The following is a 21,277-nucleotide window of genomic DNA, read 5'->3' as shown; positions in this document are numbered from 1 at the left end:
GAGCCTGCGCGTCTGGAGCCTGTGCTCCGCAACAAGAGAGGCCGCGATAGTGAGAGGCCTGCGCACCACGATGAAGAGTGGTCCCTGCTTGCCGCAACTAGAGAAAGCCCTCGCACAGAAACGAAGACCCAACATGGCCAAAAATAAATAAATAAATAAATTAAAAAAAAAAAAAAAAAAAAAAGAATCCACCTGCCAATGCAGGGGACATAAGTTCGATCCCTGGTCCGGGAAAATCCTACATGCTGTGGAGCAACTAAGCCCATGTGCCACAACTACTGAGCCTGCGCGCTAGAGCCCGCGAGCCACAACCACTGAGCCTGCATGCCACAACTACTGAAGCCTGCGCGCCTAGAGCCCGTGCTCCAAAACAAGAGAAGCCACCACAGTGAGAACCCCGCGCACCACAATGAAGAGTAGCCCCCACTCGCCACAACTAGAGAAAGCCCATGCGCAGCAACGAAGACCCAACACAGCCAAAATTAAAAATAAATAATTTTAAAAAATTCTTTAAAAAAAAATAATTGAGCCCCTACCTAACACCATACCAAAAATTAACTCAAAATGGATCAAAGGGGGCTTCCCTGGTGGCGCAGTGGTTGAGAATCCGCCTGCCAATGCAGGGGACACAGGTTCGAGCCCTGGTCTGGGAAGATCCCACATGCCGCGGAGCAACTAGGCCCATGAGCCTACTGAGCCTGCGTGTCTGGAGCCTGTGCTCTGACACAAGAGAGGCCGCGATAGTGAGAGGCCCGCGCACCGCGATGAAGAGTGGCCCCCGCTTGCCGCAACTGGAGAAAGCCCTCGCACAGAAACGAAGACCCAACACAGCCAAAAATAAATAAATAAATAAATAAATAAATAAATAAATTTATTTTTTTTAAAAAAATGGATCAAAGGCTTAAATATAAGATCTAAAAGTATAAAACTCTTAGAAGAAAACACAGGTGTAAATCTTCACAATCCTGGATTAGGCAATAGTTTCTTAGATACGACACCTAAAAGCACAAACAACCAAAGAAAAAGTACATAAACTGTACTTCATCAAAACTGAAAAACTTCTGTGTTTTAAAGGTCATGGTCAAGAAAGTAAAAAGACAACCCACAGAAATGAAAAGAAAATATTTACATATCATATCTGATAAGGGACTTGTAACCAGAATATATATAAAACTATTACAACTCAATAATAAAAGGATGAATGAACCAACTTATGAATGGGTAAAACATTTAAATAGACATTCTCCAAAGAAGATACACAAATAGCCAACAAATACATGAAAAGTGTTCAACATCACTAGTCATTAGGGAAATGGAAATCAAAACATGAGATACTGGGGGGAGGATAAACTAGAAGTTTGGGATTAGCAGATACAAACTACTATATATAAAATAGATGAACAGGGACTTCCCTGGTGGTCCAGTGGTAAAGAATCTGTCTTCCAATGCAGGGGACGTGGGTTCGATCCCTGATCAGGGAAGCAGGTTCCCACATGCCACGGGGTAGCTAAGCCAGCGTGCCACAACCACTGAGCTCGCATGCCTCAACTAGAGAGCCCACATGCTGCAAACTACAGAGCCCAGGAGCTCTGGAAGCTGTGCACCGCAACTACAGAGCCCACGCATCCTGGAGCCTGCGTGCCACAACTAGAGAAGAGAAAGCCTGCGTGCCACAACTAGAGAAGAGAAAACCTGCACTCCACAACTAGAGAGAAGCCTGCGCGCCACAACAAAAGATCCCGCATGCCTTAACGAAGACCCCGCATACCGCAACTAACACACGACGGAGCCAAAAAATAAGTAAATAAATAAAATAAGTGAATATTAAAATACAATAGATAAACAACGAGATCCTACCGTATAGCACAGGGAACTATATTCAATATCCTGTAATAAACTATAATGGAAAAGAATTGGAAAAGGAATATACATATATATGTATGTATAACTGATTCACTTTGCTGTACACCAGAAACTAACACAACATTGTTAAATCAACTATACTTCAAAAAACAAAAACAAAAAACAAACAAAAAAACCCCACGAGATATCATTTCACACCCACTAGGATGGCTATCATCAAAAAAACAGATAAGAAATACTGGTGAGGATGTGGAAAAACTGAAATCATACACTGCTGGTGGAAATGTAAAATAGTGCAGCTACATTGGAAAACAGTCTGGCAGTTCCTCAAAAAGAGTTATCATATGACCCAGCAAATCCACTCACAGGTACATACTCAAGAGAAATGAAAACATATGTCCACACAAAAAATCTGTACAAGAATGCTACAGCACCATTATTCATAACAGCCAAAAAGTAGTAACAACCGAAATGTCCATCAACTGATGAATAGATAAATAAAAGTGTTACATCCATACAATGGAGTACTGATACAAGCCTACAACATGATGAACGCTTGAAAACATTATGCTAAGTGAGAGAAGCCAATTACAAAAGACCACATATTGTATGACCGAATTTATATGAAATGTCCAGAATGGGCAAATCCACAGACATAGGAAGTAGATTAATGGTTGTGTAGGGCATGGGGAGGGGGGAATGAGGAGTGACTGCTAATAGGTATGGGGTTTTTTTCTGGGGTGATAAAAATGTTCTGGAATTAAACAGTGGTGATGACAGCATAACCTTGTGAATATACTAAAAACCACCGAATTCCATACTTTAAATGGCTAAATTGTTTGGCATGTAAATTGTATTTCAATTTTAAAAATTAAAAAGAAATGTCTCGGGTTCGATCCCTGGTCCGGGAAGATCCCACATGCCGTGGAGCAACTAAGCCCATGTGCCACAACTACTGAGCCTGTGCACCGCAACTACTGAAGCCTGCGCACTCTAGGTCCTGCGTGCCGCAACTACTGAGCCCACGTGCTGCAGCTACTGAAGCCCGCGTGCCTAGAGCCCGTGCTCCGCAACAAGAGAAGCCACCGCAATGAGAAGCCCGAGCACCACAACGAAGAGTAGCCCTCACTCACCGCAACTAGAGAAAGCCTGCGCACAGCAACAAAGACCCAACACAGCCAGAAATAAATAAATAAATAAATAAATAAATAAATAATAAAAAAAATGTCCACAAAAAGACTTGTACACAAATGTTCACAGCAGCTTAATTTGTAACAGCCCCAAACTGGAAACCACCCAAATGTCCAGCAACAGGTGAATGGATGAACAAATTAATATATTCATGTAATGCATTATTACTCAGCAACTAGTGAAACTTGCAACAACATGGATGAATCTCAAAATAATTATCCCAAATGAAAAACACCAGACCTTCGCCCCTTGTCAATGAGCACATACTGTATGATTATATAAAATTCCAGAAGATTTAAAATAATTTATAGTGATAGATAGCAGATCAGTGGTTGCCTATGGACTGGGGGTGTGGGGGGAGGCATCGGAGCAGGAGGGAGTGATTACAAAGGAGGAAAGATTTAGGGGTGATGAATATGTTCATTATCTTGATTATGGTGGTGTCTTTAATGGTATATACATATGTCAAAACTTATCAAATTTTATATTTTAAATGTATGGGGTTTATTGTATGCCAATAATATCTCAATAAAACTGTTGTAAAAATGAAACGAAAGCACTGTTAATTCAAGTATTTAAACTGCTGCAGTCTACAGGCTAGATAGTAATTTTAAATAAAAGTTACATTATTAATGGTTACTACCTGAGGCGATGCATCAATATGGTTACTACATGAGGTGATGTATCAACACGTGTTAACTGGCTTGATTGTGGTTAATCATTTCACAACGTATACATGTATCAAATTATCATGTTGTATACCTTAATATATAAGATTTTTGTTTGTCAATTATATCTCAAAGCTTAAAAAATAAAAATAAATAAAAGCTACATTAACTGTTGAAAAAAATAACATTAGGGGAGGAGATAGGATATTAGAAAAAAGATTAGTCATGCATTAATAATTGTTGAAGTTAGGAAACATACACAGGGGTTCATTATACCATTTACTTTTATATATGCTTGAAATTTTGCATTAAAAAGTTTTTTTAGGGAATTTCCTGGCGGTCCAGTGGTTATGACTCCATGCTTTCATTGCCGAGGCCTGGGTTCAATCCCTGGTCAGGGAACTAAGATCCCACAAGCCTCGCAGTGAGGCCACCAAAAAAAAAAAAAAAAAAAAGTAAAAAAAAAAAACTTTTCAAGTACCTCAATTAAAAAAAAAAACTCACCAAGACTCCCCATTTTACTTAAAAATAAAACTCCTTTATCAGTCCTACAAAGCTTTGAAATACCTTTGCTCTTAGTTCCTTCTATCTTGGAACTCTTTCCTCACCTCTTCATTTGGCTCATTCATTTTCATTTTTCAGTTTTGGTTTGTCACCTCCTCAGAGAAGCCTTTCCTGACCATCTCTAAGTTCCTCTATTATCTCTATTATAGCACCCTATTTTATTCTCTTCCTAACATATCACAATCTTTCAATATTTTATTTGTGTTTGTTTATTGTCTACCCAAGGCTTCTTAAACTGCATGAGAGCAGGGACCTTGCCTCTCACAGTCACTGAGTTGTATTCTTCGTACTTGGCACATAACAGATACTCAATAATTATTTATTGAATGTTAAACTAATAACCCAATACTGGGCATTATCTTATTGTTGAACATTTAATATATCAAAGCCTTGATATATTAAAAACAGAGAGCCTACTGTTTGCAAGGCTTCAGGTAAAACATATGCATATCTGAAGTGAGAGGATACGTGATATAAGGTAAATTAAATAGAATTAAAATTAAAAAAAAAAAAACTCTTCCAAAGGCTACTGAAAGCAGTAAATAAATATTATTTAAGAAGACTAATTTTTTTCCCCAGAGCCTTCATTTAGAAACAGAAATATAGTACCTTCTCTAGATAAAGATGTATAAACAAAGGGGTCCCCCAAGGATTAATGCTGAAACCTATCACAAGTAACATTTTTAGAAATTATCTAGAAAAAACTGTCTAGTGAAATCTTCTCAGTTTGCAGATGATTCTAAAGCAGTAGCTAGAAGTATGATGGTACAAAGTTGTGTGTTGAGAAATGTGGAAAATAGCTTCCATGTAGACAAAAATAAGGTAATGCAGTAATGGAAAAATAGTCCAAATTATAATTATCAGATGATGAGCTCTAAAGCTACCTGTTACAATACAAGAAAAGGGTTTCAGAGTCCCTGGACTTACGCTGAATACAGCTACAAAAAGGCAACAAAATGCTGGCTGTTATTACGAAAGCTTTGGAAACACAGAACACATTATCCTGCCCTTGTACAAACCAAAGCGTATCTGTACCTAGAATAGAATGTGCAGTTGTGGCCATCATAGCACAAAAAAGGTAAAATAGATACACAAGGCCTAGAAAGGTATCCCAAAAGACCAAAGGACAGAGGAGCTTATGTATGCATACATATTTTTTAATATAGATATAGATATATAAAGGACACATTAGTATGAAACAAAAAGGGTGTGAAATGGTAGAGGCTGCATCAAATCTTAGAAGTTAAAATGTAGTTAGAAGTCTAAAGAAACAATAAAGTATATTGAAAAAAAAATTTTAAACCCAGGTTTTAGAATTAGAAAGACAGAAGTTTTATGTAGAAAAAGGGAAGGGAAGGGGTAAGAAGAAGGGAAAGGAAGTGGAGGGAGGAAAGAACTGAGTTCTAATCCCAGTAGGTTTAGCTGTGTGACAGTGCGCATGTTGCTTAATTTCTTTGAGCCTCGCTTTTCTCATCTGTAAATAACTAATTTGAAGGATTGCTATGAGGATAGAAATATGCAAAATGCCTGACACATAGTATACACTTACTACTTTTATTAGGACTAATAAAAAGTAATAGTTTACTGCCCAATCCAGTGTATAAAGTAATAAAACTCATTACTCAGATGGGGAGTACAGAACGTAAGAAAAAATAATTCAAAGATAGTCTAGATAAATTCATAGGCAACATTTCCATAAGAACCTCCTTCCTAAGAGAAATTATAAACTTTGGGCAACATAGCCCTAAATTTTGAAGTTGACATTTTCATCCCTTTCCCACAAGCAGCAGAATTCTGGGCTAGATAGATGACATATCCAACCAAACATGTCATTGATTGTCTTAATTTATAACAACTGTTAACATTACTTGAGCAATGGACTAAGTAATGATGTCATTTAATCCTTCTAAAATCCTTTGAGATATGCTCCATATTTTACAGTAAAATTAGCCAGGTCCCCATCTTTACAGATGAGAAAACTGAAGCTAAGAGAGTCATTGCCTAAGGGTACATACAGAGCTAGTAAGTGGAGGAGCTACATTTGAAAACGGATGGACTGACTCCAGAATCTATACTCATAATCACAGAACTAACTGCCTCCTACTTTGCAAGAAATGTTGGGTGTTGGGTATGCAAGAATGAGGTGAGTGATGAAGGAGTGTACAGTCTGCTTGATGAGTCCAGACCAGCCAAGGTCACACTGCCAGGTAGATACTCAGATTTAGGGTGGCCACAAGCATGAACACTGAAATAATAAGAACTGATTAATGAGGATGTGACAAACCTAATATAAGGGAAGGCTCGGACTTCCTTGGTGGCACAGTGGTTAAGAATTCGCCTGCCAATGCAGGGGACATGGGTTCGAGCGCTGGTCCGGGAAGATCCCACATGCCACGGAGCAACTAAGCCCGTGCGCCACAACTACTGAGCCTGCACTCTAGAGCCCGTGAGCCACAACTACTGAGCCCGCATGCCACAACTACTGAAGCCTGTGTGCCTAGAGCCCATGCTCCACAACAAGAGAAGCCACCACAATGAGAAGCCCGTGCACTACACCACAACAAAGAGTAGCTCCCACTTGCTGCAACTAGAGAAAACCTGCACGCAGCAACAAAGACCCAACACAGCCAAAAATACATAAATTAAAAAAAAAAAAAAAAGTAGGGAAGCCTAAAAATCCCTAAACTGTGGTCTCAGCCATGTTAAACAAAGTGCAGAGAAAGAGGAAAAGATATCAAAATGCTAACTAGTGGGATTATGAACGATTCTTATTCTCTGCTTCATATTTTTTGAATTTGGCTTTTTTTTTTTAAACAAAGAGCACTCGTTATTTTCATAATTGGAAAAAGGCCCAAATAAAAATAAATCTGAGGGCGCTTCCCTGGTGGCGCAGTGGTTGAGAGTCTGCCTGCCAATGCAGGGGACACGGGTTCGAGCCCTGGACTGGGAAGATCCCACATGCCGCAGAGCAGCTGGGTCCGTAAGCCACAGTTACTGAGCCTGCGCGTCTGGAGCCTGTGGTCCGCAACAAGTGAGGCCGCGGTGGTGAGAGGCCCACGCGCCGCAATGAAGACTGGCCCCCGCTTGCCACAACTAGAGAAAGCCCTCGCACAGAAACGAAGACCCAACACAGCCATAAATAAATAAATAAAAATTTAAAAAAATAAATAAATCTGAGGAAACTTTCATGCTTTATTCACTTCTAATTGTGTAATTTGTTGCAATGATCATGTATTACTTTTGTAATTTCAAAGAGATTTTAAAAACAAATACATCTAAAAAAAAAAAAAAAAGGATGTGCTGTAAGAATTAGCAAATGAGCAGTTGTAGTTTGTTGGAAAGAACTCTAGACATGCACCAAAAGGCTCGGGTTGATACTGATATACACATCAACATGGATTAATCTCAAAAACTTTATGTTGAACAGAAGAATTCAGACACAAGCGTGCATATTCTATGAGTGAAGAACAGGAAAAATTAATATGTGAGGATAGAAATCACAACAGTGGTTGCCTATAAGATAGCAGGGACTGACTGGGAGAGGGTATGAGGGAACTTTGGAAGGTTATGGAAACATTCTATCTCTTGATTGGGTATTGGCCACACAGGTCTTTACATCTGTCAAAACACATCTAATTATATACTTGCATTTTTATGCATTCCACTGTATGTAAATCTTACCTTAAAAAAAACTCATTAAAAAAAAAAAAGACAGGGTTCAATCTCAAATCTGTTATTTATTAGTTGAGTGACTTTAAGGAAGTTACTTAACCTCTCTGAGCCTGTTTATCTGTATAAAATGTAGCTACTGGGAGTTCCCTGGTGGTCCAGTGGTTAAGACTCCGAGCTCTCAAAGCAGGGGGCCCGGATTCAATCCCTGGTCAGGGAACTAGATCCCAAATGCCACAACTAAAGATCCCGCATGCCGCAACTAAAAGATTCCCTCATGTCGCAAGGAAGACCCCACATGCCGCAACTAAGACCCAGCGCAGCCAAATACATAAATAGATATATATTTTTTAAAATGTAGCATAACATAATTTATCTCAATGCTGGGGACTGACTGTAACAATACATATCACTGTGCTTTGCAAATTATCACCCAATGAATGTTGAAGGAACTTTAAAGGTAAAGAGGGGGCAAAGTTGGTCTTATACTTCTCATAATTCCACAAATGGCTCTGTTATCAGGAAAACTATTCTTTAAAGACTAGCAGTATTCTAAAAAGGGAAATTTACTTACAGTTCTCAATTGTGAATGGAAGGGAACATCATGTACATGACCTAAGACCTCCTTCTACACAGTTAAAAACAATTACTCAAGATACGATTTGAAGAAAGCTTTCTAGACTGAGGACTTGCTAGAACAATGGCATAATCACAGGAGAAAAAGGTCTCAATTCTAAATACGTGAGAGTAAAAGAATTGCTCATTACTTTACTATGTCAATTACAAAATTTAAATGTCCCCGTAAGCCACATCATAAATATGTGTGTAAGTATGTATGTGTGCATATACACACACATATTCACTCAAACTGGAACTGAGTTGAACCACTGCTTCTTCCCAAAAGGGCCTCTATATTCTAAAAATAAGAAACTTGGACTTCCCTGGTGGCGCAGTGGTTAGGAATCCGCCTGCCAATGCAGGGGACATGTCAAGCCCTGGTCCAGGAAGATCCCACATGCCGCGGAGCAACTAAGCCCACACGCCAAAAACTACTGAGCCTGTGCTCTAGAGCCCGTGAGCCGCAACTACTGAGCCCGCGTACCGCAACTACTGAGGCCCACGCACCACAACTACTGAGGCCTGCGTGCCTAGAGCCCATGCTCCACAACGAGAGAGGCCACTGCAGTGAGAAGCCCACACACCGCACGAAGAGCAGCCCCCACGCGCCGCAACTAGAAAAAGCCCGCGCGCAGAAACGAAGACCCGATGCAGCCAAAAATAAATAAATAAAATAAATAAATTTAAAAGTAAGAAACTTAACCTGGTTCAACTAGAATTAATCTTATAACTAAGAGGCTATGTCTCGAGCTTTTCCATATTTTACCAGAAAAGAAAAACAGCTTGAAAGGTAATATCATAGGCAAAGTTTAATAGCCTCTCCCATCAACCTCGAACTGTTTTTCTTTATTAGTGTATAGAAATCATGATGGAGACCAAAGTTTTCTGAGGTACTTCTATATCTGAACATTATTTCCTCTGCAAGCATTCAACAATTCTTGTTTCTATTCTTTTCTTTTCTAATTCAATTCTGTTTGGTTTCTAAGTTAAGAAGTGTGTCTCACTTGCATAAATGGTAACTATTCTGAGATACCATTCATAACTATACATTTGAATTCTCTAGAGTACTATTCATAACTTCAAATGGAACAGGAAAAAAAACACTCATTCAACTTCACTTTAATGGTGACTAAGACATGAATGATTATGTTATATTGTAGAAGGCTGGCCAAAGGAGTGAAGTTCCCCAGTGTTACTACTAATCTGTCATCATTTTATGAATGCCCACTGGGACCAAGGACCACTGCCTTGACCAATCTACCTATCACAAAAAATATTGAGCTTAGAAAAACATGCTCATTAGCTAAACACGTTTTTTAGAGTTATAAAGTATCTATGTAGGAACACTAAAAGATATATTATATCTTAGCCATGAAGCTCAAAAGTTAGCTGAGAAGAATCCTGACAAGTCCTGGCAAGTTCTCTATAAAACCAATGCTGGTTATTCTTTAGGTGTTAAACAGCTTTTCTGAGAAAAGCTGAGTCTTTTATTCAAGGTAGTAATATTCTAGTAGTTCTTTACTCCACCTAATCAGTGGTGGAAACTGAATTTACAAAAATCTGTGTAAATAATTCAGCTGTCTGTACTGCTCTAATATATTTAAACCAAATAAAATAAAATTTAGACAGAAAAAAAATAATGGTGCTTTTTTAAGGCTGTCACCTCCTGATTTCCCTCATTTTTCTTTCTTATCCAAAAGTCAGAGACAAGAGACTGTATAACCAGAAAGAACGAATGAAAGGATAGTGCACACGTGAGGACATCTACACTTATTTCCCTCTATGAACCCACTACCCCTACCCTTGACATAGTTTTCAACAGGGGGCAAGTCTGCTCCCCAAAGGACATTTGACAATATCTGGAGACATTTTTGGTTGTTACAGCTGGGGTGGGGGTTGGGGGGGTGATACTAGGTAGTGGGTAAAGGTCAGGGATACTGCTAAATATCCTACAATGCACAGCACAGCCTATCACAATACAGGATATTATCCAGCCCAAATGTCAACAGTACCGAGGATGAGAAACCCTACCCCAAGGCCCAACAAAGACCTACCTCTCAATAAATGTTTGCTGATCTGAACTGAAAAGTAAAGACCATGAACTGGAAGAAAGAGAAGCCTACAAGAATGAAGTAGAAGACAGAGGCTTAAATTAAACATTACTAGAATCTATTTTGCCTTTATTGGGACTTCCCTTGGCGGTTCGGTGGTTAAGACTCCTCGCTTCCAAAGCAGGAGGCATGGGTTCAACCCCTGGTCGGGGAACTAAGATCCCACATGCCACATGGGCAAAAAAAAAAAAAACCCTTTATTGTGTGTTGCACACCAGTCATACAAAAATGAACAATACAGCCCAGCTCTTATGGAGCTCATTATTAGGTAGGGGAAAGAGTTTTATAATTTGTCTGATATCTGATTTGACAATATCTGATAAATGCTTTAATGAAGGAGAAGACATACAAGGGAGTCACTCAACTTTTCCTAGGAATGATTCACGGAACAGATGACATCTTATTTCAGTTCTGAAGGATGAGTAGGAAGCATCTTATTTCACAACTTATATGCCTCTTTTCAAACAAAGAGCCATTCATTTCTTCAGTCAACAAAAACTATGGAACACCAATTATGTTCCATACATTGTGTTATGTGTTGGAGACACAAATTATAACTTTCTACTTCTTCCTGGCATTGCTGGTGCCCAGCAGCCTACCTCCCCAACCCAAATCCCCAAGAATTCTTTCAATTTAGCGACTGTCACCCCAACCAATCTTATTCATCAGTAAGGCCACTACCCAAGGATTAAATAAAACTTTCAGTTGCCTGTTGACAAGACTGTATTCAATCTGGCCTAGATCACAAAGTCAGGGTGGTTATGCTGGCAGAGTAACTAGCAATGAACTGACTATGGATCCAGATCTGCCAACTGTTGGATGTGTGCTGGTATCCTGGAAAGCTATTTTACTTTATAAAAAATCTGGGTCCTCTTCCACCCTATGCAATTCATGCCAGAACCAAGAGCAAATTAATCAACATATATTTATTGAACACCTACCATGTGCTTACCTCAATGGTTCTCAACCCTGGTTGTTTACTGACAAAGGAGTTCCCAGATATAATTTATTTTTTGATGGTAAATTCTGATGCAACAAGTCTGATGTCCTGGCCTTTAGGCATTAAAGAATACAAAAGAAGTATAAAATACAGTTCTTGTGCTGAAGAGCTTATCCACAGTCACAACAGAGTAACTTGTAATAGTATGTTTGTTCACTAATTTGTAACCCCTTTTGCAATATTATCAATCCTTATGAAACAAAAGAAACTGAGGTAGTCTGGATAACAACTGCTCTTATTCCCCAGTCCAGTCACACACCAACTGCACCTGCAACTCCTGATACACTGTTCCATACCCCTTCTATCTCCCAGACAGTGAAAGTACCATTCTCAGGAACTATGGAGATAACCCAAGTAGGAAGATGAACTGAGACCCTCAAAAGAGGTGGTTGTTTGTCCTGAAGACCAGAATCTGTCAAATTCATGCCGTCAAGGGCCTTCTTTTAAAGAGAAGAAATAGAGGGACTTCCCTGGTGGTGCAGTGGTTAAGAATCCGCCTGCCAATGCAGGGGACATGGGTTCGAGCCCTGGTCCAGGAAGATCCCATACGCCACGGAGCAACTAAGCCCGTGCGCCACAACTACTGACGCTGCACTCTAGAGCCCGCGAGCCCCAACTACTGAGCCCACGTGTCACAACTACTGAAGCCTGCATGCCTAGAGCCCATGTTCCGCAACAAGAGAAGCCACCGCAATGAGAAGCCTGTGCACTGCACCGCAACAAAGACCCAACGCAGCCAAAAATCATTAAATAAATAAATTTATAGGAAAGAAAGGGAGGGAAGGAAAGAAGGGAGGGAGGGAGGGAGAGAGGGAGGGAAGAAACAGGGACTTCCCTGGTGGTCCAGTGGTTAAGAATCCGTCTTCCAATTCAGGGGACGCAGGTTCGGCCCCTGGATGGGGAACTAAGATCCCACATGCCATGGGGCAACTAAGCCCACGCACTCTAGAGCCCGTGTGCCACAACTAGAAAGCCTGAGCACCGCAGCTACTGAGCCCGCACACCACAACTAGAGAAGACTGCACGCCGCAATGAAAGATCCCGCATGCCTCAACTAAGACCCGACACAGCCAAATGAATAAACAAATATTCTTTAATAAATAAATAAAGAGAAGAAATAATTCTTTAACCTCCAACAATACCAGTCCACTTCACTCTATAGTTGAAGTGCCCAAGAAAAGCAAAGAGTAGACTGAATTTTTGTAAATTTGCTCCTAGAGGTCCTTGGTCATTTAAAAAAATCACCCAAATTCATAAGACTGGTAAACTCTAGTTTTTCAAATAGCATAAACTTGAAATAAAAAATACTCTAAATATATTTTAGTAAACTCCTTACAAAGATGAACAAATTGTGGAGGCTTAAAAAATTAAAAATTAAAAAATTTTGCTCTAAATCTCATCCAGCAGCAATGACCTCATACTAAAGAACACCTGGAAGGGAACATCAGCTTTAAAATTCTGCAAACATGAATCTACAGATCCTCACCTGATTTGTCTCTCTCTGAATTATATGGGAAAAGGTACAATTCTCTTAACTGCTGTACAAAAATTGATGAGCACAAGACCCTATAAATTACTTTTTAAAAAAAGAGGGCAGGGTGTCATTCAAACATCTAAAACAGGGCCCAATGACGGTATTAAAAGGTAAAATTTGGTACTTAAGGAAAAATGAATATTGGCATATATTAATTAGAATAAGACTGCCACATGAAAGAAAGAAAAAAATGTGTCTTCTATGTAATACTGTTTTTAGGATCCGTGACTTTAAAATTAGCTTGGTTTACAATATTTGTCCTTGTAATTGTTATTGTTATAAGTTTTATCCATAAAAGTCCCCAATCCCTTAACTTCAATTCCAAAATCCAAAAGGCTATAAAAAACAAGTTTTTCATTATTCATTTGGGGGCAAATCCTGACATGAAATGACATGCGGCTATGTATAGTATTTATTTATCCCAGTTGGTGTGAACATTCTGATATTTTACTGAAGAAATAGTAATGCATTTGATTACAAGGTGCTGCCCCACACCTTTCTGGGATGTTACATAACATACAGTATACGTACCATATTCCTTTTCCAAAATTCAAAAAATTCTAATTTCAGAAGCACAACTGGCCCCAAGAACCTTTTTTTTTTTTTTTTTTTGGCCCCAAGGTACTGTAGACTGGTATACTAATTAAGACTAAATCTTACATAGAAAATATAACTAATACTGAGAGTGAATGTAGATTTTACACGCAATAAATTCAGTGTCTTAACTATTCACACATACACAATCCGGTAAAATAAAGCATTATAAAGACTTAACAAACGTCAAAAAACGAACACACCATTACGTGTTTTTCAGGTGATGGGGACATTTGCATCATGCAATACCTAGATCAATTCCTCTTAGACTGAAATCCACTAATTTAAATCACAGTTTAAAAAAAAAACCAAAAAACCCAAAGACTGCGATTGGTAATTATGTTGAAAGAATCATCCACTAATAAACAACATATTCGGTTCTGATTTTTTAAAAATTATCTCAGAAAGTTTAAGATTTAAAATTCTTTCATTCTAGAATACAACTTCTGAACGTTGAACAAATTACAACTGACTTTTTCTGTGAAAGCAGAGCCTTGGACAGAGGACAGCAACAGAACAGTCCTTAAAGATATTTCAAAGGTAAGAAGAGTTTCACAGTTCTTTCCTTCCTTCTTCCTTCAGTTGCTGCTTTTCTGGTTTTAGAATTTCAAACAAAGAAATACATATTGGCTCCAATGCTAAGAAACGCCCTCTTTCTCAGCAACTTCCTCTTCCAATTTTCTTCCCTACCGTTGACATATGAGAACAATACACACAGCCGTCCTACCATTTTGATTAACAAAAAGCTCTGAGGCTTGGAAAAATTAAGGGCTGCAATTTATCTATAGTACCCACTCCAAGTCCACAATCTTCACTCATCTAGAAGTCAAATAACAGGGAGCACAAAGAAAGGAGTATTTCACTTAATCAAGAGGCCGGCTATTGAACCTTTCACCCCAGGAATCCAAAGACTTTGGATTGCACTAACAAATGGGAAATTTCTTCCATCCCAGGAAAACTTGGCCTTCTTAGGGAAGAGAAAAAGCTACTGGGCTAGCACCACTCTGAACCAAGAGTCAAGTCTATGCACCAACAGTTGGTGAACTTTCTTCCACAGGCCATGCAGTCAGGATTCAAACTGAGTTCTCCGAGGTTCTAACCCACTTCAAAGTGACTTTTACAATTTAGTAACGGTCCTTTCCAACTCAGACTGAACAAAGGGGATGTACTTATAATTAACCATCCAGAGATCAAGACCCATCCTGTCTCCATGCCAGAAGTCAATTCAAGTGTCTGGGACCGGAACCTGCCCCCCATCTGTGACAAAGCAAACTTCCTTTAAGTGGACAATTCCCCCTTGCCCAGTGACTCTCAAAGGAAACATCTTAATGTTGGTAAGCTGTGTACCTTACTGTGTGACCTTGGGCAAGTTACTTAACTCCTCTGAAACTTAGTTTCCTTATGTGTAAATTCTCAAGTGAGGCTGTAAAAATTAAACAAGAACATATGCTTGACGCATAGTAGGAGCACCATAAATGTTCCCCCTCCTCCTCCTCCTAACCCGCCTGAATTCTTTGGGGCCTAAATTTCAATCATAGCCCCAAAAGGCTCCAAGGAGTCTTTCCTCTTCTCTGATTCTATGGAGAACTAACTGTATAAAACTTCCCCCATCTCGGAGGCTCTAGGATCCTGGAGGACCAAGACAACCGGACTCCACCTCATCATAGCCTAGGGTCCATCCAGAGCGTTCCTCAATGGGCCCCTTTAGCTAACTCTCCTCCTTACTCTGCAGACCATCTTGTACACACACGTACGTACACACACACACACACTCCTCTCCTCCACTCCGCAATTTAGGCCAGAGGTCTCAAAGACCACTTCAACGCCTTCATGGTCCAGATATGGAGACTGAGGCTCCGCCTGGAGAAGAACTTGCCCAAGACCTCAGACAACGTCTGGGATCCAACTCATGTACATCTGCCTGCAAAGCCTTCGTTTTACAAATGGGTAAAACGAGGCCCAGAGAGGGAAGTGACTTGCCCAAGGTCACGCGGCGAGCTGGTGGAAGAGCTAGGTCAGCTTGGGACACTTTCGCAGCTTCACAGACTCGCGGGCCCCTCCAAGCCTCTGAGGGGATCTCCGGTACACCTCTCCCTGGGGAGGAGAGTGTATTGTAAGACACCACCCCGCGCTGACCGCTCACCGGGTCTCTGCCGGTCTGCGGCAGGAGGCGCGGCACCCACTCCCCCAGGACCCTGCGCTGCTTGGGAGGGGCGGCCCGACCGGGCCCGGCGCCTCACGGCCGGGCCAGCCCGCGGGGACTTGATGCTCACCTGGTCTCGCGCGGTCGCCCTCAGCAACAGAGGGGCTGGCCGGCCGCCCTTCTCCGCACGGGGTCTGTTCTCGCCGGCCGCGTCGCGGGCTGCCACACAGCCAGACCCCCCTCAGCGCGCTACGCCCCCAGCCGCGCCAACCCGGCCCGCGTCCGCCATTACGCGATTCCCCGCCCCGGGACGCAGCCACACCCCGCCAACCGCCCTGATTGGCTCTCTGCCCCACCCGCCTGGGGCTTCCGGGCACTCCATTGGCCTGAGTAGAATGTCAGTTAAATAGGTACGCAAACGACGTACTCAAGGGTACTGTCCCGGGAGCTCCACCCGAGCTACTTCCGTAATCGGAGTAAACAGCAAGGGGCAAACCAAGTGAAGTGGGGGTGGATTTTAAACTAAACCAACTCCTAAATTCAAAGTAGGAAAATCCCACCTAAGAAAGTGTAAAAACGCGTACAAAGTGTATTGAGAGGCTAATTCGTTTTGTTAGAGTTCAAATAACTAGTACCTTTGGTGGCAGGAAGGGGCCAAGCCTATGAACTTTCTGTGGACACCCCTAAAGTTGGTGGTAGTTTTATCCCTTCCCTCCCGGTCTCAGGCCGGGCAAAAAGTAGGGTGGGGAGAGTGAGTCATACGCTCCAGCCCGCTGGTAAAGGATCCGTCCGGGGGCGAGTCCCGGGGTCCTGGGATTGGGAGCTGTTTCTGAAAGGCCAGGGTCAGGTGAGTTGGACCCTGGTTCAGCCGCCACCGCACTCTGCGACCTCAGACAGCTCTCTGAACTTACCTGAGTCTCAGTTTGAACTGCAAAGTAGGAGCAGTCATATCTGCCTCGTGTCCTGAGGTATTTGTTAAGGATTCATGCATGAGTGTGTATATGAGCGCCTTGTCGATTATAAAAGGTTGCAGGCTGGGTATCAGTGTGACAGATTCACCTGTACCTCAGTTAGTTCTCTAGAGCAACTTTGTAAGGCAAATATTGTCCTCGTTTTGCAGAAGAGAAAACTGAAAACTCCATGACTTACCCTGAGTCACCTAGGGAATTTGAAACGACCCTGGGACTCAAACCTGTATCTTTTGGCTTCCATTCCCGTATTTCTCCCTTCCAGGTCTCGTGTCCCCTGAGAGAGACTTCCCTCCCCCAACCCCTTAGCATTCCAGGGAGGGACTTGAGGGTGCCAGGCCAGTCCCCCATCTCTCTGGTCACCATAAACTTAGGCACAGGCCACCCCCCAGCTATTGTTAATCACCAAGGTTCCTGGGAAAAGTGATCCTAGGGGTGCACCCGAGCTGTTTCTGGGGGCCTAGGAATCAGGAAGTGGGTAAGGGATGACAGGTGGTTCAGAAACCCAGGTAGAATCCAGAAGAAGGATGCAGAAGCTCCAAGAGGGGCAGTCTCCATTCCAGGACTTAAATCCATGTGTCTCTGCTCTCAGAACTGGGCTCTTTTCACCACAGAATTGTTTTCCTCAGAAGGGCTGCCTTGGCTATAATTCCTAGTCCTTTTCCCTCTCTGGAAAGGAAGGAAGCCAAAAAGGGAGTGGGAGGGAGAGCAGCCTAAGACTTTAGAAGGGCAGAAACTACCAAGTGGGTGGTGCTGACAAGGCCCCAGTGCCTGCTGAGTCAGTGACCTCCAGGCTCAAGTTGGGCAGTGTGGTCTGACAACCAATGACTATTTAAATCCTGACTGTGGCCACTGGGTGCTGGGAGGCAGCAGGTGCTATGCAGAGGTCAGTGACTTTAGGGGCAGACTGACCCAAGATTGAATCTAAGCTCCACTACTTTCTAGTTCTCAGCCTCACCTAAGTCTTCTCTGAAATGGGAACAACAGAGCAGTTGTGAGGATTCAATGAGTTAATTGTGGAATTAATGAGTCATGTGTGTAAAGTGCCTGATAGCTATTCATTCATGGATTCATCCATTCAGTAAAAAATTATTACACACCGACCATGTGTAGGGCAGCCTGCCAGTGGTGCAGCTACAATGGGGAGCAAAACAGACTCAGACCCTCATGGAACTTACAGTTTGATGAGGAAACAAGTTGTTAAACAAATGATCAGACAAATCAAAACACAGTTAGAAACCGTGATAAGGAACAAGAGGCAAAGTACAATGTGTTTATGAGAGTAAATGTCAGGGAATGGGGTGGGGACACAGGAAGCTTCCTGAAGAGGTGAGTTGGTGAGTGGGGGTTGACTAAGCAGCTGGTGGTTGGGAGAAGTGTTGCAGGCCAAGAGAAAGGGTGTGGAAGGCATCTAGGCCAAGGGGGATAGTGGCATTGGGGAGGGAGGGCAGAGCTGTTGCTCAGAGCCTAAACAAATAAGGTGTTACAGGGGAGGGAACCGGCCTTGAAAGTGAGGCAGTTCTCCAAGGGTCTCTGTTCTTTTCTGATAGTCCCTGCTTTGAGGCCAACCCACCTGGGTTTGAATCTTGGCTCTGCCATCTCACCTTGGACTGTATGACCTTAAGCAGTCACCACACGTCTGTGCCTCAGCTAATCTTCTGAGAAATGGGAATAGTGATAGAAGGGCATAAGGTGGAGAGTGAGGATTCAGTGTCGAAATGTGTATAAAACATTCTGGCGCATAAAAGTCACTCCATAAATGATGCTTGGTCTTCGCAGCATGGAAGGAGGTGAGCCTGAGGCAGCAGATACATTTGGAGATGTATTTGGGAGAGAGCTGATATAAGCACCTGTGCACTGGGCAAGTTGTCATCTGACCTTAATTGTCATAGAAGACTTTGAAGTCAGGCAAGCCTGGGTTCAAACCACATCTATACCAATTCCTAGCAGTGTGACCTTGGGCAGGTGACTTCACCTCTCTGAGCCTCAGTTTCCTTATCTGTAAACTGGGGATCATAATTGCTTCTATTTCCCAGAGCTGTGAAGATTAAATGAGATAATAAATGTGAAGTAGCTAGCACAGTAGTTGGCACATAAGTAGCAGTTGTTGAATGTTCACCTTAATAATAGTTATTATTATTATTGATGTCAGCAGTTACTACCCATACTAGATAAGATTCTGGGGCTTTGCTTGAAGGTTGTCTGGCAACAGGAGCCTTCGTTTCTCCTTTTAGGCAATGGAGGTAGATTGCTTTCAGAGGGAGTGGTGCTGTGCATCTTAATACTGGGAATTCCCTGATGGTCCAGTGGTTAGGACTCCGCGCTTTCACTGCCGAGGGCGTGGGTTCAATCCCTGGTCAGGGAACTAAGATCCCACAAGCCGCACGGCACTGCCAATAAGCACTAACATTGAGCATTTGCTATGTGCCAGCCATGTGCTAAGTGTTTTATAGATATTAACTCATAAATTCTTACAGCAGTCCTATAAATTAGGTCCTGTTATTATCATCATTTTACAAATGAGATAAAGGAAGCACAGAGAGGTTAAGTGACTTGCCCAAGGCCAGCCAGTCAAGAAGCAGCATGGCTGGAATTTAAACCCAACCTTGGAACTTGAGAGGGCTTGCTGGTCTTGAGGGGCAAGCCCTCCCTCTACTACCCAAGGAGTTATCACCTGGAAGGATGAAATAATTCATTGCCCATAAATCCCAGGTTCTGAAGACCAAGCCCCATTCCTTTCCCCCCAATTCTAAAAAATAACCCCTGCCTGTTTCCTGTCCCCCCCCTGAGGCTGATAAGATCAGGGAACAGAACTTCTCCCTCTGCAAGTGGAAGCAAAAAGACATGTAGAGTCACCAGAACTGGGTTTGAGTCCCAACTGTGCCACTTAATGGTTCTGTCTTAGCCAAGTCACACCCTCTCTCTGAGCCTCAGTTTCCTTATCTATAAAATAGGGATGATAATAGCTCTGCCTACAGGGCTGTTGTGAGGAGCAGAAAAAACAAGTCCTGCATAAACTATAAAGTGCTCTCAGCACAAGCCTTCCTCTCCTGTTGCTATGGGGATGGCAAGCACTCCAGGAAAGCAGCTGAAGCCAGTATAGCGGATAGCAGGAAAATTGCCATCTCTGGAAACAGTCCTGGATTCGAGTCCCAGAACTCCCTTTTATGCCTGAGTGACCTTGGGGAAGTCTTAGCCTCAGTTTTCTCATCTATAAAATAGAGTGAATAATACTGATCTTGTAGGGCTGGAGACAAAACATAGTGAAAGAATGCATAAAAAGCCATGAGCCAATGCCTGGTACAGAGCTGGCAGAGCACAGTCGGCTAAGGGATTCTAGGGATTCAGAGCAGAGGGACCAAGGAGAATCACCCTGACCGCTCCACACCACCCCTGCCTGAGGGCAAGAGGGTGGAGAGTACTGTGCTCAGAGCCAGAATGGACTCCAGCCACTGCCCTGCCTCTGGCATCCTCAGCTCTGGCTGGGTCCACTGCATCTCTCTCTCTCTCTCTCTCTCTCTCTCTCTCTCCCTCCCCCCTTCTCGTCAAACAAGTTCTTCTCCACTGAGCAATCCCAGGGGGCCCCCGAACCTCAGTTCCAGCCAAGCTTGCAGGCTTTCCCCGCCTCCACATCCTGAATCCACAGCCTTTGCATTTGCCATTCCTTCCACCTGGAATGCTCTCTCCTCCCGGAGCGACTTTGATGGGGAAGGTGGGGGGCGGTGCTGGAGGGAAAGGATCTGGAATGATGCTCCCCCACCACCTCACTCCCCTTTCCTGCATCTCCCACACTGCAAGCCTGACCTCCCCCCTCCCAGCGTGGGGGACGAGGCAGCGTTGGGAGGGGTAGGGGAAGGGGGAGGGCTCAGTGAAGGGCCCTCTATGGGGTTTTTCACCTGCTCAGAAGAGGCAGACAGAAATGAAAGCTCTAGAAAAACGCCTGCCGCTCTGCTCCCGAGGCCCCAGCTCGGTGAAGCCTCCCTGCCTTCCCACTGTGCCATCTTCTCTCCCTCCCCCTCCTCCTGCAGGCAGGTGCCACACAGTCAAGGAACATGTGTGGGTGGCAGGCCAGAAAGACTTGAGTTCAAATCCCATTCCTGCTGCTTACCCAGTGAGTGGCCTTAGCAAGCTGCTTGGCCTGCTTACACCTGATTTCTTTGTAAAAGGACACAACAATCCCTTCTTCTGAGGCTGCTGTGAGGACTAAGTAAGATGCCAGATGAAAGTGGCGGGGCACAACCAAAGCGCTCAGCAATGGAGATAATAACAATGATGGCAAACACACCCAGTGCCCATGTGTGCCTGGTACAGCTCTCAGTACCTTGCATATATTAGCCTATTTAATTCCTGGTGA

General features: G+C 42.7%; 1 protein-coding gene across 2 annotated transcripts in view; it reads right to left on the bottom strand.

Moving 5' to 3' along the window:
• WASF2 (WASP family member 2) overlaps positions 1–16,277 on the bottom strand; it is a 71,290-nt gene extending 55,013 nt beyond the window's left edge. The window contains exons 1-2 of one of the 2 annotated variants that reach the window (XM_082348250.1): positions 16,086–16,277; positions 15,793–15,906 (exon numbers count right to left, since the gene is read on the bottom strand). The gene's annotated coding sequence lies outside the window, so the exon portion shown is untranslated. The remainder of the gene's footprint in view (positions 1–15,792; positions 15,907–16,085) is intronic. The other variant, XM_082348249.1, reaches the window with a different exon arrangement.
• Between the last annotated feature and the right edge of the window lie 5,000 nt (positions 16,278–21,277).

The sequence above is a fragment of the Balaenoptera borealis genome (genome assembly GCF_965194805.1).
Source record: "Balaenoptera borealis genome assembly, chromosome: 1".
NCBI lineage: Eukaryota > Metazoa > Chordata > Mammalia > Artiodactyla > Balaenopteridae > Balaenoptera > Balaenoptera borealis.
This window is presented reverse-complemented; position numbering and strand designations above follow the sequence as displayed.